Raw genomic sequence first — 17,222 nt, forward strand, 5'->3', positions numbered from 1 at the left:
CTTTGTATGTCCCCCACCTCATTGTAGATTGTAAGCTCTCACGAGCAGGGTCGTCTTATTCTGGTTTAATTATTGCTTTATTGTTAACGTTGTTACTTATGACTGTTGTGTTTGAAACCGTTAAACTGTAAAGTGCTGTGGAATATGTTGGCGCTATATAAAGATTATTATTATTATTACTGAGTCTTATAGAAAATCCTCATCCACTCCATAACTCTGTGTAATGAGTGGGTAGAGGGGGTAGTAGAGAAAGCTTCTTCAGCGTGTAGTGATGTGATGGTAGTGCAGAACGATATCAACTTTTTCTGCTACCTCCACTACTCACCGATACTACAGAGTTATGGAGTGGATGAGGATCTTCTATAAGACTCAATAATTATTGCCTGATAGGGATGAATATTATGTTTCTTTTTTCTGTATTTTATTTTTTTTTTCACTTAGAAGAAGATGGATAAATAAAATAATAATGTAGGAACACTTCCACTGCTTTGTGTTCTTTTTGTTTTGAAAGAAAAAATGAGGAACACAAAACCAGTGAAACGTAAAAGAGACAGAGAAGGGAGTTGGCTTAACTATTGAAATTACAGTTAGCCAGCTCCTTCATTTATCACTAGCGATATTGCTAAAGCGTCACCGATTTTGTGATGCAGCAGCGATATCACTAGCGATATCGCTACATGTGACACTCACCTCCGACCCGGCTCCCTGCTGGCTATCGCTGATCGCGTGAGATCAGCCTGGTCCATTTCTCATCGTCGGCTTCCTGCTGGCGCCGACGAGCGAGCCCTGGACGCAGGTGGAGGACGGTCACCCTCGCTGCGTCTGACAGGTAAGGGTGACCGCCGACCCCTGCTGCATTGCTAGTGAGATCTGCCTGTTTGGCAGCTCACTAGCGACCATTTAGCGATGCTCCAGCGATCCTGACCGGGTCATATCGTGGTCGGGATCGCTTGTGCATCGCTAAATGTTACGGGGCCTTAAGAAAGCTGCCCCCACCTACCCCAGGCTCTCCATGTACAATGTCTATAGACAGAGAGCTGCTCATCATAGGAGAAGGTATTTCTGGACCAGGGGAGCTGCTTCTGTTTAGGAGCAATGATAAACAGAACTTGATAAGAGAGGCATCACTGAAATCAATGTTTTAACCCCTGCCTACAGCATGTTGTCTTCAGATTCACTTACTGTACATACTATCAGAAGAAATGCACAGGACCTAAAGCTTGGAGGCTAGGATGTGACATGCAGAGGAACAAAGCACTAAGGTTAGGTTCACACTTGCATTTGGCTGGTCTGCGTATGGCTGTGTATGTCTTCCGTTAAACTCCGCCTACGCTCCGCCTACTTCTGCATGCGTCCTGCATTGTCCTGCATACCTAGCTTTAACATTGGGTATACAGGGACATGCGTTGTATGCGGATGCATCCGCATGCGGCGTTTTGACGTGCCCGCCGAACGCACGGGAACACATGTTGCTGTTGGCGGCCACGTCAAAACGTCGCATGCAGACGCATCCGCATACAACGCATGTCCCTGCGTATCCAATGTTAAAAATAGGTACGCAGGACAACGCAGGATGCATGCGGCAGTAAGCGGAGCGTAGGCGGAGCTTAAGGAGGATGCACGCAGACCAGCCAAATGCAAGCGTGAACCTGGCCTTAGGTCTATTAATATAGTCCCAGCACTCGCATTATCCAAATTTATCTTTCACAGATTGTTTAGCTATATTTTTGTTTCACTGGAAAGTGCCATTCATTATTTTGGTCCCGAGCTCATTTACCTTATAGACGAAATGTACACTACTTAAAGGGGTTTTCCTACAAACAAAAATTAATTTCAATCTATAGAATAATAATAACTTTTACAATTGGATGGGTTTAAATATAATGCCCTGCTCTGAGATAATCTTATAAATGTGCCCCTGCTGTGTAATGGCTGTGTCTCACCGTACAGGCACATGGTCTGATCATACCGCATATCCTGGGCAAAGAGGAAGCAAAAGAGTACAGAGAGCACAGCAGGGGATCACAAATAATTATTTATTTGAAGTAAAACATTATTTAAAAACAGGCAGTGAAATGCATTACATCACAGAAGGAATCAGCTGTGATCCCCTGCTGTCCTGTCTGTATACTCTTTTGCTTCCTCCCCCATCCAAGAGCTGTGGTATGATCAGACCATGTTCCTGTACGGTCAGACACAGCCATTACACAGTACACAGCAGGGGCACATTTATAAGATTTTCTCCGCACTGGAACATTTTTTTAAACACATCCAATTGTGGAAGTTATTATTATTCTAAGATTTATTGATTAAAATCACCTTTTGTTTGTGTGAAAACCCCTTAACCCCTTCACTACCAAGGGTGGTTTGCACGTTAACTCCCGGGCAAATTTTTACAATTATGACCACTGTCCCTTTATGAGGTAATAACTCTGAAACGCTTCCATGGATCCCGGTGATTCTGACATTGTTTTCTCGTGACATATTGTACTTCATGATAGTGGTAAAATTTCTTTAAAAAAACTTGCGTTTATTTGTGAAAAAAATGGAAATTTGGCGAAAATTTTTAAAATTTCGCAATATTCCAAATTTGAATTTTTATGCCCTTAAATCACAGAGATATGGCACACACAAAAAACTTGATAAGTAACATTTCCCACATGTTTACTTTACATCAGCACAATTTTGGAACCAAAATTTTTTTTTGTTAGGAAGTTATAAGGGTTAAAAATTGACCAGCGATTTCTCATTTTTGCAACACCATTTTATTTTTACGGACCACATCACATTTGAAGCCACTTTGCGGGGTGTATATGATAGAAAATACCCAAAAGTGACACCATTCTAAAAAATGCACCCCTTAAGGTGCTCAAAACCACATTCAAGAAGTTTATTAACCCTTTAGGTGCGTCACAGGAATTTTTTGAATATTTAAAAAAAATTAACATTTAACTTTTTTTCACAAAAAAGATACTTCAGGTTCAATTTTTTTATTTTACCAAGGGTAACAGGAGAAATTGGACTGCAAAAGTTATTGTGCAATTTGTCTTGAGTATGCTGATACCCGATATGTGGGGGGAATCACTGTTTCGGCGCATGGCAGAGCTCAGAAGGGAAGGAGCGCCGTTTGACTTTTTCAATGCAAAAGTGTCTGGAATTCAGATCGGATGCCATGTCGCATTTGGAGAGCCCCTGATGTGCCTAAACAGTGGAAACCCCCCACAAGTGACCCCATTTTGGAAAGTAGACCCCCCAAGGAACTTATCTAGATATGTGGTGAGAACTTTGAACCCACAAGAGCTTCACAGAAGTTTATAACGTACAGCGGTACAATTAAAAAAATCATATTTTTTCCACAAAAATGATCTTTTCACCCCCAATTTTCATTTTACCAAGGGTAACAGGACCCTAAAAGTTATTGTGCAATTGGTCCTCAGTACGCTGATACCCCATATGTGAAGGAACTTATCTAGATGTGTGGTGAGCACTTTGAACCCCCAAGGGCTTCACAGAAGTTTATAATGCCCGGGCATGAAAATAAAAAAATCATATTTTTTCCACAAACATGATCAATTAGTCCCCAATTTTTTTATTTTCCCAAGGGTAACAGGAGAAACTGGACCCCAAAAGTTGTTGTCCAATTTGTCCTGAGTACGCTGAGTACTACTGTATGGGCACACGTCGGGGTTCGGAAGGGAAGTAGTGACTAGTGTTGAGTGACTTTTGGATTTTAGGGTCGAATTTCGTTTCTTGAAACCCGACTTTTCCAAAAGTCGGGTCGAGCAAAATCGGAACACGAAACCCAATGTAAGTCAATGGAGAATTAAAGTCGGCAGTGAGAGGAGGACAGGAAACACACCAACAGTGCCCATTTGAATGCCAAAAGCATAAATTCTTGTTACTGAAGCTTGTCAACCTTAATTAACTTCATAATACTAGTTACGCACTGAAAAATGGGCGTTATTTGGCTACAGTTGTGGGGGGGAGGGCTGGCTCCAGGTTTTCGTGGGCCCAGGGCCAAAGAGCGCCCCTTTAACACATACCACAACTCATGATGCTCTGATACGGCAGAGAAATAGCAGTATAGTACAATGAAAAATACTTCACTTCTTACATCTCATGACTGATATCCATTTTAAATTCTCCAATACCTCCAAAAACGGACAGTATATAACTCCATACAGTATTATGGCCAGCGCTTAGTGCGCTATACAGAGTAATGAGGCCCATATATTTCTCCATACGGAATCATTATTCCCATATAATGTTTCAAACCGTATATGATGAGCTCCACATAATGCTACAGTATATGTTGGTCCCAATGGATGAAGCTCCACTGTTTTATGGGCCCAAATAATGCTCCATATATAATGGGCCCCATTTCTACTGCTCTAGTGTATAATGGGCCCTGTAAATGCTACTCCAGTGTCTGATGTCCACCTTTGGAATGCTCCAGTGTATGGTGGGCCCCATATATCATTCACCAGAGTATAGTGCTCCCCAAAAATTGCTGTCCCAACATTGAAAACAATTACATAAGTCTCCTTGCTAGGGAATCCCTGCACTACTCTGAACTCCTTGTCGTCCCCATCTTCCATCTCACTGCACTTGGCTGTTTAGGCCCTCCCACTGGCAGACACTTTTGCGTACTATGCGGTGCCCTGTGCCAGTGCCATCGCCCATGAGTATGCCCCCCCACCTGCTCAAGGAACCTGCACTTTCATCTGCACCTTCCTCTTTGTCACCGTGTAAGGTGATATAGTATGCGGGAAGGGGAACCTGAGTTTCCTCTGGGTCAGATTCTGGCTGTGTAGAGTGCAAGGGGAATGTAGTGGTCTAGGTCAATGTACCAGCAGCATCATCCAGCAGTGGCTGGGCCTCAGTGCACTTGTGGCGTCTCCAAGAGTACGGTCGCCACTGTGGCATTGCCTTCCTCCTAGGGAGTGTGTTGTCAAGCTTGGGAGCAACGAAGGATCTATCTAGCAGTGAAACCAACACACAACACATTTCCCACTCCAGGCCAGCAGGGAGACCTCTGAACCTGACTGCTGAGGAGCTGCTCTCTGTGGTCGGGAGGAGGTAAGTTTGGGCACTCTGTGCAGGGAAGGGGAAAGAAGGGGAGCTGGAGGATGAGCAGAGTTAAGGCTCACTCCTAGCTGGAGCTGGAGCGCATGGTCCGGATTCCAGTCTCCGAGTTTGTAGGGACAGTGACGTTCCTGCAGCAGAAACCGGGGGAAGTAGCAGCTATAAATGCTCTGTACCCAACTAAGGCTCGGAGGCCCCAGCATCGACGTGTGCGAGACAGAAGGAAAAGGCTACAGCTGTCTGCCATACAAGTAAAGTCTGAGGAACATCTGTTAGACAGGAGGCGTTTCAGTGAACCACGGTCCTGTGAGTGCTTCCCCCACAAGCGCTAGAAAGGAGACGTTCAGGAAGGTACATGTTGGCGGAGTGTTGGAAGGGAGCTTTCCATTCTGGTCCCGGAGGTTGGCAGAGGTCCTGACCCGGAGGACACAGCACGGAGGCAGGCATCTGTGTAACCTGCAGACTGTGAGTAAAGCTTTGGAACTGCACGCTCTGGTGTCCTACAGCTATTCCAGCACCGCTACATCTAGGTACCAGCACCTACACCGCCTGTGCCTTTCCCCCATCACTACATCTACACTTCCCTGGGACTCCAGCTCCACCTGTGGGGAGCTTCACCATCTTTGCTGCACAACACCATCAGTCCCAGAGGATCTGCATGCAGCGTCGGCCTAACATCTATGCTGCTGAACACCACAGGTGGCGTCAAACTATCTATATAAACTCTTTACCATTATACCACGCCATTTACATGGGCGCCCAGGGCCACCATCCGGGTCACAGCTGCTGTGACACATCCCACTGACACCGGCCCGGTACCGAGTACCCCACAGCCCTGGGAGGGCGACCCATATGCCGACTGCTGATCGGGTGGCGTTATTCCCACGAACCTCCTTGGTTTCCGGGGGCAGTATGATTGCAAAGCTGAACCTTAAAGGAATGTCCAAAAGGGCACCACCAGGAGTGGAGCCTGTGGCTTAATTGGACTGCACCCGGGAAACCACTACCATACAAGCTACAGAAAAGATGGACAGATTGCAAGCTTTGTCGATTCTGTGTGTGGTGTGGTATGTCCGTTTGTAGTTGTGCTAGCGATTTCTCAGTTTTATTCCGTTAACGACCGAGACTCCGGCATGGCCCTGCGGTACGCGTCAAGCTTACTAGAGGGATACGCGAGGCTGTGGCACGTGAGATCGAGCAATAACAGGTCTAGCATTCCAGTACATGTCCGGGGCTGCATGCACGCTACACTGAAAGGACCAGCTTTTGTCGCTTACAGGTGCAGATAACCTGCTGAACTCCGTTAGTGATGGGGATCTGGGATTCAGATTATTCCCCGCAAACGATGATTTCCCAGTAAGTTCAGGTCAACCGCAATTCCGGAGTTAGGCCTAACCGTCATTCCTGAAAAAATTACGGGTACAAACCACAGGTGCTGTAGCTTGCTTAACAGGTCGGCAGCCGTTCTCAGGCCCAGTATGGATTCAACAACATTGTAGAAAGTTGATAAAGGGTACAGTTTCACCGGATAACGTATATATGTAGCCTAGTTTACACATTAAAAATATATGTCTATAGATCAGGAGGCAGACTCAGATGTTCTCAGACCCAGTATGGATTTGACCAGATTGTACAAAGTTCAGAAAGGGTACTTTATCACTGGATAGCAGGTATATATAGCATAGTTTAAACATGTAAAATCTCCGTGTTCTCAGTATGGATTACACAGCAATCTAAAAAGTGGAAAAAAGGAAATGCATTTGAGGCATACACAACTATATACTTTTGGTGTTATTTTTAAATCTTCATATATATTTCTGTCTCAGTACTACAGTCCAGCCTATCCGCAATACGAAATGAGATGCATACAATTAGTGACATAAAGGCTATTGATTGCAGAAATCTAGGAATTATTATTCACGGGAAAAACTTCCGTCACAATTCTCATAGGCGATGCTGACCCTCAATTAATTTGTGTGTTGAGACAGTGAAAACATTTTTTTGTGAATAAAGTCTTGCTGTATCGCACTTCCATTGATTCCATCACTGTTACTCATCTCAATCCAATTTTTATCACAGGGAGCGACGTAAACATGGTGCTCACTGGCTATCATGTTCTGTCACGTAACTTTGGAGTGCAAAAGACAGAAGCCACAGGCCTTAGGCGATTCTATTTGATTGGCATGAGAGGGCACATTTTGAAATGTGCGCCGGAATGTCACACGTTTGTGAGTAGGAAAACTGTGAACGCTGATGATAAACCACCACTGCATGTAATTGTGAGTCGACGTCCATAAGAAATGGAAGCCACTAATCATCTGGAGCTAGAGCCCGGCCAGCAGGACAGGGCATAGCTACATCTTAACCATCATCTTTCAGTTCAATCAATTTGTAGTGGCAGTCCCAATGAAGGATTTGACAGCCCAGACTACACAGCGGAGGAGCAAGGAGAGGTAAACATTGCAAATGCTGGGGTCCTGCCCAAGCAAGGGGGGCACACTCGTGGGCGTCGGTAATGGCACTGGGCCCCTCATAGTACGGCGGTGTGTCTGACGGCGGGTGTGCACCACCACTGTCAGAGACACTTGATTGCACTATTAGGGACCCTATGCCAGTGCCCGCGCCCAAGAGTCGGCCTACCCACCTGTCCAGGGCAACGGCACTCACACGGTTTTGTGCGCTAGGTGGTGACCCCGGCCATGGGGGGGGCCGCCCACTTAGGGTGGTTTACAAAGTGGCATATGTAGATGTGGGTCATTCAGCTGCTGCAAAAGGTGAAATAGGTCAAGTTCGCGGAATAGGAGGAGGACCAAAGCAATCCATTTTTCTGGCAACCTATGTGTCATGAAGGGAAGGTGGGACAAAATCCTTGGAAACCCATGCATGGTTCATTTTAATGAAGGTTAGATCATCCACATTTTGGGTTGACAGACGGGTCCTTTTTTCTGTCAGGATTGATCCAGCTGCACTGAAGACTCTTTCCGATAGCACACTTGCAGCTGGGCAAGCGAGCTCCTGTAAGGCATATTGTGCCAATTCAGGCCAGGTGTCCAGTTTAGCGGCCCAATAGTCAAAGGGGAATGACCTGTGCGGGAGAACATCGATATGGGAGGAAAAGTAGTTGTTAACCATAGTTGACAACTGCTGTCTCCTGTCACTTTCCATCGATGCTGTATTAACAGTTGTGTGAGCGGTCCGTGAAAAATGAGTCCACAACATTGTCATGAAACCCCTGTCTCCAACGCCACTTCTGCTGTGTGCACCACGAACACCTCTGCCAAGCTGCCCCCGGCCCGTACGGCTCGTGTGAGAACCATCACCGCTGCTGTGTGCTGGGAATGTCTCAACCAACCGGTTAACCAGAGTTGCTTGTTTAGTAGCCAATATTAGGTCAAGGTTTTCCTGTGGCATGATGTTTTGTAATTTGCCTTTATAGCGTGGATCCAGGATGCTGGCCAACCAGTATTCGTCATCGTTCATCATTTTGGCAATGTGTGGGTCCCTTTTTAGGATCTGCAAGGCATAATATGACATGTGGGCCAATGTTCCCGGTGTCAATGATGCACTGCGAGTGCTGGGTGGAGGAGCACTTTCTGGCAAATCCACATCCCTCCAGTCACGCACAAACACTGTACCAGACCTTGCCACGCCAACATTTTCACTTGCCCCACGAGATGCATCCTCCTCCCCTAAGTAATCATCCCCATCATCATCCTCCTCCTCCTCCTCTTCTTCCTCCACCTCGTCCAGGAGAGGTCCCTGAGCAGACAATGGCTGAATGTCATCAAGGATTCCCTCCACCTCTTCCTCCTCATCAACATTGGCTGCAGACGCCTGCTCCTTAAGGTGCGTCAAAGTTTGCATGAGCAGACGCATAAGTGGGATGCTCATGCTTAGGATGGCATCGTCTGCGCTTACCAGCCGTGTGCATTCCTCAAAACACTGAAGGACTTTACAGAGGTCTTTCAGCTTCGACCACTGCACACCTGTCAACTCCATGTCTGCTCTCAAAGTGCCTGGCCGTGCATCCTCCCACAAATGCATTATGGCCTGCCTCTGCTCGCACAGCCGCTCAACCATGTGCAGGGTGGAGTTCCACCTTGTTGCAATGTCGATAATGAGGCGGTGGTTGGGAAGGTGGAGCAATCGCTGCAGCTTCTGCATACGAATGGAGTGTACAGGCGACCGGCGGATGTGCGCGCACAGTCTTCGCACCTTCTGGAGCAGGGCTGTTAACTCCGGATAATTATTGAGGAAGCACTGCACCACCAGGTTCAAGGTGTGAGCCAAGCAAGGTATGTGGCTGAGTTTTGAAAGGGCTATGGCTGCCACAAAATTACGGCCGTTATTACTAACTACCTTGCCTGCCTCAAGATGTACACTGCCCAGCATGACTCAGTTTGTCGCTGAAAGTACTCGGCCAGCACCTCGGCGGTGTGTCTGTCGCCCAAACACATCATCTGCAACACAGCCTGCTGACGCTTTCCACTAGCTGCTCGATAGGGGGACACCTCGTGTGCAACAGTGGCAGCTGCAGATGGAGTGTTCGTACGACTGCGCTCTGTGGACGAGCTTTCGCTTCTGGAGGAGGAGGAGGGTCGAACGCCTACAGCCAACTGTTTCCTATACCGTGGGCTAGGCAGCACTGTCCCACCACCGCTGTCCCCTGTGGACCCTGCATCCACCACATTAACCCAGTGCGCAGTGATGGACACGTAACGGCCCTGGCCATGCCGACTGGACCATGCATCAGTTGTGAGGTGCACCTTTCCACTCACTGACTGCTTGAGTGCATGGACAATGCGGTCTTTCACATGATGGTGGAGGGCTGGGATGGCTTTGCGAGAGAAGTGGCGACTGGGTAGGTCATAGCGTGGTACTGCATAGGCCATGAGTTCGCGGAAAGCTGCGCTTTCCACCAACCGACAGGGCATCATCTCTAACGAGATTAGTTTGGCAATGTGGGCGTTCAAACCCAGTGTACGCGGATGAGAGACTGAGTACTTTCTTGACCTACTCATAGTGTCTGGGAGGATGAGCTGGACTTGAGAGCTGCATATGGTGGAAGTAGCGGTGGACAGGGCGGAATGAGAGAGGGTTAATGATAGTGATGGAGTTGGTGTTCTCTCTGATGGCCTAGATTCAGTCTTTCGTTGATATAACAGTGGAATTCCCTGACTGCTGTGGCCTTGCAACGACACCTCAACATTTGCTGCTGTGCTAACCGGTGGGCTTACAGTGGGGGAAACAATGTAGCGTTGCTGACTACCTTCTTTGTGATCAGTTGCACATGTGGTACTTGAGGTTTGGTGTTGTGTCCACGCTTGCAAGTGCATACTGGTTAAATGTCTAAGCATGCAACTGGTATTCAAATTTTTCAGATTTTTCCCTCGGCTAAAGGTCTTTGCGCACTTCTTACAGATAACCTTTGCCTGATCATGAGGATTTTGTTCAAAAAAGTGCCACACTGCACTCTTCCCACTATGGAAGACATTTTGCGGCCTAGCACGCTGTGCTATTTTGACCCTCTGGACAAGCTGTCCAGCAACTCTTTTGATTTTTGGAACCTGTCTTTGGAGTGCTGCGGTCCTGCCAGATAACAGCTGTTGCGATGTCGATGCCTGCTGTGGATGCTCCTCCTCCTCATCTGAGCTATTGGAAGCAACACCCTCTTCCCCCAATGGATGCCAATCTGGGTCAACAACTGGGTCATCCATCCCCTCCTCTTCAATGTCATGTGCCCCTTCCTCTGTGTCACTGTGTATGGTGGTATAGTGTGCGGGAAGGGGCACCTGAGTCTCATTAGGGTCAGAATCTGGCTCTGTACACTGCGAGGACAATGTAGTGCTCTGAGTGAATGTACCAGCAGAATCATCTATCAGTGACTGTGCATCAGTGCACTCCATGTCAGATTCATCTTGGCCTGGGTAATTCACCATTTCACTTGATAATCCAGGCATGGTATGTGAAAACAGCTCCATGGAGTAATCAGTAGTATGGCCTGCGTCATCCTTCAATCTTGGTTGGGGTGAAGGACACAAGGAAAGGTGTGGTTCATGAACATGAGCCTCCAATGACGACTCAGTGCTTTTATTTTTTACAACTTCAGAAGAGGAGGCGATAGAGCTGGAGGCTGAGTCAGCAATGTAAGGCAAAACTTTTTCCTGAAGCTCTGGCTTTAAAAGCGGTTTGCCAACTCCTAGAAAACTAAGCCTTCGAAGCCTTGTGGAGCCAGACGATGACGCAGGCTCAACACCTCCTGCATTCGGACCTATTTTGCTTTTGCCACTACCATCAGATCCACCACCAACGCCATCATTACCAGCTGCCAACCCCCGCCCAATTCCACGGCCTCTTCCACCAGCCTTCACCATTTTTGGTAGAAATGTAGACAAAATCCAACAAACTATATAGTAATGTAAAACAAGGTGCAAGGTGTCTATAGGACAGGGGAGATTTTGAATTTCTGCACACACTTGTGGACACTGGACACTTTTGGATTGTGCGAGGCCCACTGAATATCACAGCGCTATGTCACAGGCTCGATGTCGCAGGTGTGAAAAATGTCACTAGAGGATAACGGAGATTTTGAATTTCTGCACACACTTGTGGACACTGAACACTTTTGGATTGTGTGAGGCCCACTGAATATCACAGCGCTATGTGACAGGCTCGATGTCGCAGGTGTGAAAAATGTCACTAGAGGATAACGGAGATTTTGAATTTCTGCACACACTTGTGGACACTGGACACTTTTGGATTGTGTGAGGCCCACTGAATATCACAGCGCTATGTCACAGGCTCGATGTCGCAGGTGTGAAAAATGTCACTAGAGGATAACGGAGATTTTGAATTTCTGCACACACTTGTGGACACTGGACACTTTTGTATTGTGTGAGGCCCACTGAATATCACAGCGCTATGTCACAGGCTCGATGTCGCAGGTGTGAAAAATGTCACTAGAGGATAACGGAGATTTTGAATTTCTGCACACACTTGTGGACACTGGACACTTTTGGATTGTGTGAGGCCCACTGAATATCACAGCGCTATGTCACAGGCTCGATGTCGCAGGTGTGAAAAATGTCACTAGAGGATAACGGAGATTTTGAATTTCTGCACACACTTGTGGACAATGGACACTTTTGGATTGTGCGAGGCCCACTGAATATCACAGCGCTATGTCACAGGCAGAAATTGGCTAGTGTATGACAAACTACAATGTGTATATAGAATTGGGCAAAATAGGAATCTCCCTAGAGTGTAGGTCTGTAAGAACAGAACAAGTCCTCGACTTATCCTTACAGAGCAACACACTGATAGCTTCACTGTGGCCGTGATAACAGCCGTTACACGGTACTGAGAGAGGAGCGTGCACGTACACGGCTGTCCGGTGTACGTAAAATTGTCAAGCTCTGTGTTTTTTAAGTATACGGACTGACACACGCTGTCTCTCTATAGTATTGAATGTGATCAAACAGCAAATATATTTAACTGTTTGAAAACTAAACAAAACTAGAAGGTGCAGGTCTGTAAGAACGGAACATGTCCTCGACTTATTCTTACAGAGTGACACACAGATAGCTTCACTGTGGCCATGATAACAGCCGTTACAAGGTACTGAGAAAGGAGCGTGCACGTACACGGCTGTCCGGTGTACGTAAAATTGTCAAGCTCCGTGTTTTTTAAGTATACGGACTGACACACGCTGTCTCTCTATAGTATTGAATGTGATCAAACAGCAAATATATTTAACTGTTTGAAAACTAGACAAAACTAGAAGGTGCAGGTCTGTAAGAACCGCACATGTCCTCGACTTATTCTTACAGAGTGACACACAGCTTCACTGTGGCCGTGATAACAGCCGTTACACGGTACTGAGAGAGGAGCGTGCACGTACACGGCTGTCCGGTGTACGTAAAATTGTCAAGCTCCGTGTTTTTTAAGTATACGGACTGACACACGCTGTCTCTCTATAGTTTTGAATGTGATCAAACAGCAAATATATTTATCTGTTTGAAAACTAGACAAAACTAGAAGGTGCTGGTCTGTAAGAACGGAACATGTCCTCGACTTATTCATACAGAGTGACACACAGATAGCTTCACTGTGGCTGTGATAACAGCCGTTACACGGTACTGTGTGAGGAGTGTGCACCACTGTATGGTGTGAAAAAATGCACGCTCAGTTCCTCACCAGGACAAAAAAAAAAATTGGGATTGCTTTTAAAAAAGCAGTTTGCAGAGCAGTGGGTAAACAGCAATGCAGCCGTCAGGAAGCCTTAGAAGGCAGCCTAACAACCAACACCGCTGATCCAGCAAAATATAGCCTCCACTTGCACTGCACACACAGTGACTGGTGTGTTGTACAGGCAAAATCGCTAGCAGCAGAAGCAGTTTTTGGTGTCTTCTTCCCTGCCTAATGCTCTCCCTACAGAATCAGCAGCAGCTCTCCCTATTCTGAGATCAGCATGAGTAACATGGCTGTCGGCGTGCACGCCCTTTTACACCCCCTGTGACGCCCACCAAAGCAAGCCAATCACTTGCATGCCCTTCTGAAAGATGGTGGTGACCCCTGCCTATGTCATCAAGTTGCCCACAGTGTCCGTGAATCCTGATTGGCTGAAAAAGAGGGCAAAACAAACTTTTGAAACGCGACTTTGGTGCTTAAGTCGCCGACCTCGTGGCCGACCTCATCCTAGGGTCGGGTTTCGTTTCATGAAACCCGACTTTGCCAAAAGTCGGCGACTTTTGAAATTTTTCGACCCGTTTCGCTCAACTCTAGTAGTGACATTTTGGAATGCAGACTTTGATGGAATGGTCTGCGGGTGTCGTGTGCGTTTGGAGAGCCCCTGATGTACCTAAACTATTGAAACTCCCAACAAGTGACCCCATTTTGGAAACTAGACCCCCATGGAACTTATCTAGATGTGTGGTGAGCACTTTGAACCCCCAAGTGCTTCACAGAAGTTTATAACGCCCGGGCGTGAAAATAAAAAAATCATTTTTTTCCACAAAAATGATATTTTTGCCCCCAATTTTTTATTTTCCTAAGGGTAACAGGAGAAATTGGACCCCAAAAGTTGTTTTGCAATTTGTCCTGAGTAGGCTGATACCCCATATGTGGGGGTAAAACACTGTTTGGGCGCATGGCAGAGTTTGGAAGGAGCACCATTTGACTTTTTCAATGCAGAATTGGCCGGAATTGAGATCAGACGCCATGTTGTATTTGGAGGGCACCTGATGTGCCCAAACAGTGGAAACCCCTAATTCTAACTCCAACCCTAACCCCAACACACCCCTAAACCTAATCTCAGCCCTAGCCCTAACGGTAAAATGGAAATAAATACATTTTCTTTTAATTTTATTATTTTTCCCTAACTAAGGGGGTGATAACGGGGGGGTTTGATTTACTATTTATGGCGGTTTTTATGTTTGGCAGCTGTCACACGCTAAAAGACACTTTTTATTGTAAAAATAGTTTTTGCATCACCACATATTGAGAGCTATAATTTTTCCATATTTTGATCCACCGAGTCATGTGAGGTCTTATTTTTTGCGGGACGAGTTGACGTTTTTATTGGTACTATTTTCGGGCACGTGACATTTTTTGATCGCTTTTTATTTTGCTTTTTGGGACGCAGAATTTACAAAAAACTGCGTTTCATGAATTTCTTTTGGGGGGTGCGTTTACGCCGTTCCGGGAGCGGTAAAATTTATAAGGCGGTTTTATTCTTCGGGTCAGTACGGTTACAGCGATACCTCATTTAGGTTTTTTTTATGTTTTGGCGCTTTTATGCTATGAAAACAATTTTATATAAAAAATAATTATTTTTGCATCACTTTATTCTGCGAGCTATAACTTTTTTATTTTTTTGCAGATGATGCTGTATGGCAGCTCGTTTTTTGCGGGACAAGCTGACGTTTTCAGCGGTACCATGGATATTTATATGCGTCTTTTTAATCGTGCGTTATTGCACTTTTTGTTCGGCAGTATGATAATAAATCATTATTTTTTGCTTCGTTTTTTATTTTTATTTTTTATGGGGTTCGCTTAAGGGGTTAACTATTGGGACAGTTTTATAGGGCGGGTCGTTATGGACGCGGCGATACCAAATATGTGTACTTTTATTGTTTTGTTTTTTTATTTCCAAAAAATGAATTTATTGGGGAATTTTTTTTTTTTTTATTTATTTAGCGATTTTTTTAAAATTATTTTTACACTTTTTTTTTTTTTTTTTTTACTTTATTACAATGTCCCAGGGGGGACATAACTGTCTTGTGACAGATCGCTGATCCGGAGGTCCCCGCCGCCATATTGGATCCGGGGACCTGCAGGAAAGGAGCCCCCCGCAGCAGCGCTGCACATTGCGCTGCCGTGGGGGGCTCAGGGAAGCACGGAGTGAGCCCCCTCCCTGCCGATGCTTCCCTTTAACCCCCGGTACACCGCGATCGTGTTTGATCGCAGTGTGCAAGGGGTTTACGTGTCGGGGGCGGTCCATGCCCACCCCTGACACATGGTGCCGGGTGTCAGCTGTGATAATCAGCTGACACCCGGCCGCGATCAGTGGCACTCACCACGTGGGCGCCGCTGATCGCTGTGAAGTAATATTCCGTCCATGGTAATTAGGTCCAGGGTCACATGGACGGAATATTACGCCCATTGTAGGTAAGGGGTTAAACTACCATACTTAAAGTTAGGAATCACAATACTTCCAGGGATGGTTTTACTGTACATGTTGCATTGTTGAAAATGTAATTCATATGGAATGGGAATGATAAAGGAAGAATTTTACCATCTATTTCTGAATGATTCGCTTGCCAAAACACGCTCTGTTGTGAATCCACCCTAAATTCTTTAGAAGGCCAGCACATGTGGCACCGTGGAAGCAGCACAGTATGTGTGCCTTTGAGCATGTTTTCACAGCTCTGGGGTTTTTCATCTTAGTGGGGCTGGTTCTTCCTGTCTGCTCTCAGTGTACGCCGCCTCTCAGCCTTTGCACTGGAGAGGAGTGGTTACTCAGTAACACAGAAAGTCACACAGTGCCTCATTCTTGCATTGTTTTTCTTGAATTGGATCTTTCCAAATCCGCAGAAGGAGGGACATCTGATAATAGTCATAAAGTCCATGGCTGTCAACAGCCTGTGACATTTGTCCCCTATCATGAGACATTTCTGCACACTGAGTGCAGCTTCACATCAATTCCTCCCTTGGACTGCCTGTTGCAAGGTACAAGTAAGAAAATGCATTGCTAGCTTTATTTATGCATATAGATTTAGTAAAGAAATAATTTATATTGACTTAAGTGATTACTATAAATCTGTATTATTTGATTATCCTTGCACAGATCCAGCCAGTCCCACCATTCAACACCAGAGACGCTCTCACAAATCACTTAACCATCTGCTCACTCTTTCTATCCTCCTTCTCCTAGTTGCAGGAGACATTGCTCCCAACCCTGGTCCCCCATGTTATAGAAAGTCAAACCCCCCCACTGCTACACTCAGAAACCCCTCTAATCTTATTAATATTCCCTGCATGCCATCTGTCTCTCTTAATTGTGCACTTTGGAATTCTCGCTCAGTGTGTAACAAACTCTCCTTCATTCATGACTTCTTCCTTTCTAATTCTCTTAACCTCCTGGCTCTTACTGAAACCTGGATCCAGCAGTCAGATACTACCGCTGCTGCTGCTCTTTCATACGGGGGGCTACACTTCTCTCATACCCCAAGATCAGACAATAGAGCTGGTGGAGGCGTTGGTCTGCTCCTATCACCAAAATGTACCTTTCAGGTTATCCCTCAAGTACCCTCACTTGTCTTCCCTTCTTTTGAGGTCCATGCCGTCAGACTCTACACCCCCTTCTCCATGCGAGTGGCGGTGGTGTATCGTCCTCCCGGCCCCTCCCATCAGTTCCTGGATCATTTTGCCACTTGGCTTCCACATTTTCTCTCCTGTGACATCCCTACCCTCATCATGGGAGATTTCAACATCCCCATTGCTCTTCCCCTCTCCCCATCTGCTACTCACCTTTTATCTCTAACCTCCTCATTTGGCCTTTCGCAGCTTACTAATTCTCCAACGCATGAAGACGGAAACTCCCTCGACTTGGTCTTCTCTCGGCTTTGTGCAGTGGA

General features: G+C 46.2%; 1 protein-coding gene across 2 annotated transcripts in view; it reads left to right on the plus strand.

Moving 5' to 3' along the window:
• Window positions 1-16,134: 16,134 nt before the first annotated feature.
• The window catches only part of LOC141091342 (retinol dehydrogenase 7-like), a 56,424-nt gene continuing 55,336 nt past the window's right edge, over window positions 16,135-17,222 (plus strand). The window contains exon 1 of one of the 2 annotated variants that reach the window (XM_073576876.1): window positions 16,135-16,320. The gene's annotated coding sequence lies outside the window, so the exon portion shown is untranslated. The remainder of the gene's footprint in view (window positions 16,321-17,222) is intronic. The other variant, XM_073576875.1, reaches the window with a different exon arrangement.

The sequence above is a fragment of the Dendrobates tinctorius genome, unplaced genomic scaffold (genome assembly GCF_039654945.1).
Source record: "Dendrobates tinctorius isolate UK_male_01 unplaced genomic scaffold, ASM3965494v1 ptg000051l, whole genome shotgun sequence".
In the NCBI taxonomy this organism is placed as follows: Eukaryota; Metazoa; Chordata; class Amphibia; order Anura; family Dendrobatidae; genus Dendrobates; species Dendrobates tinctorius.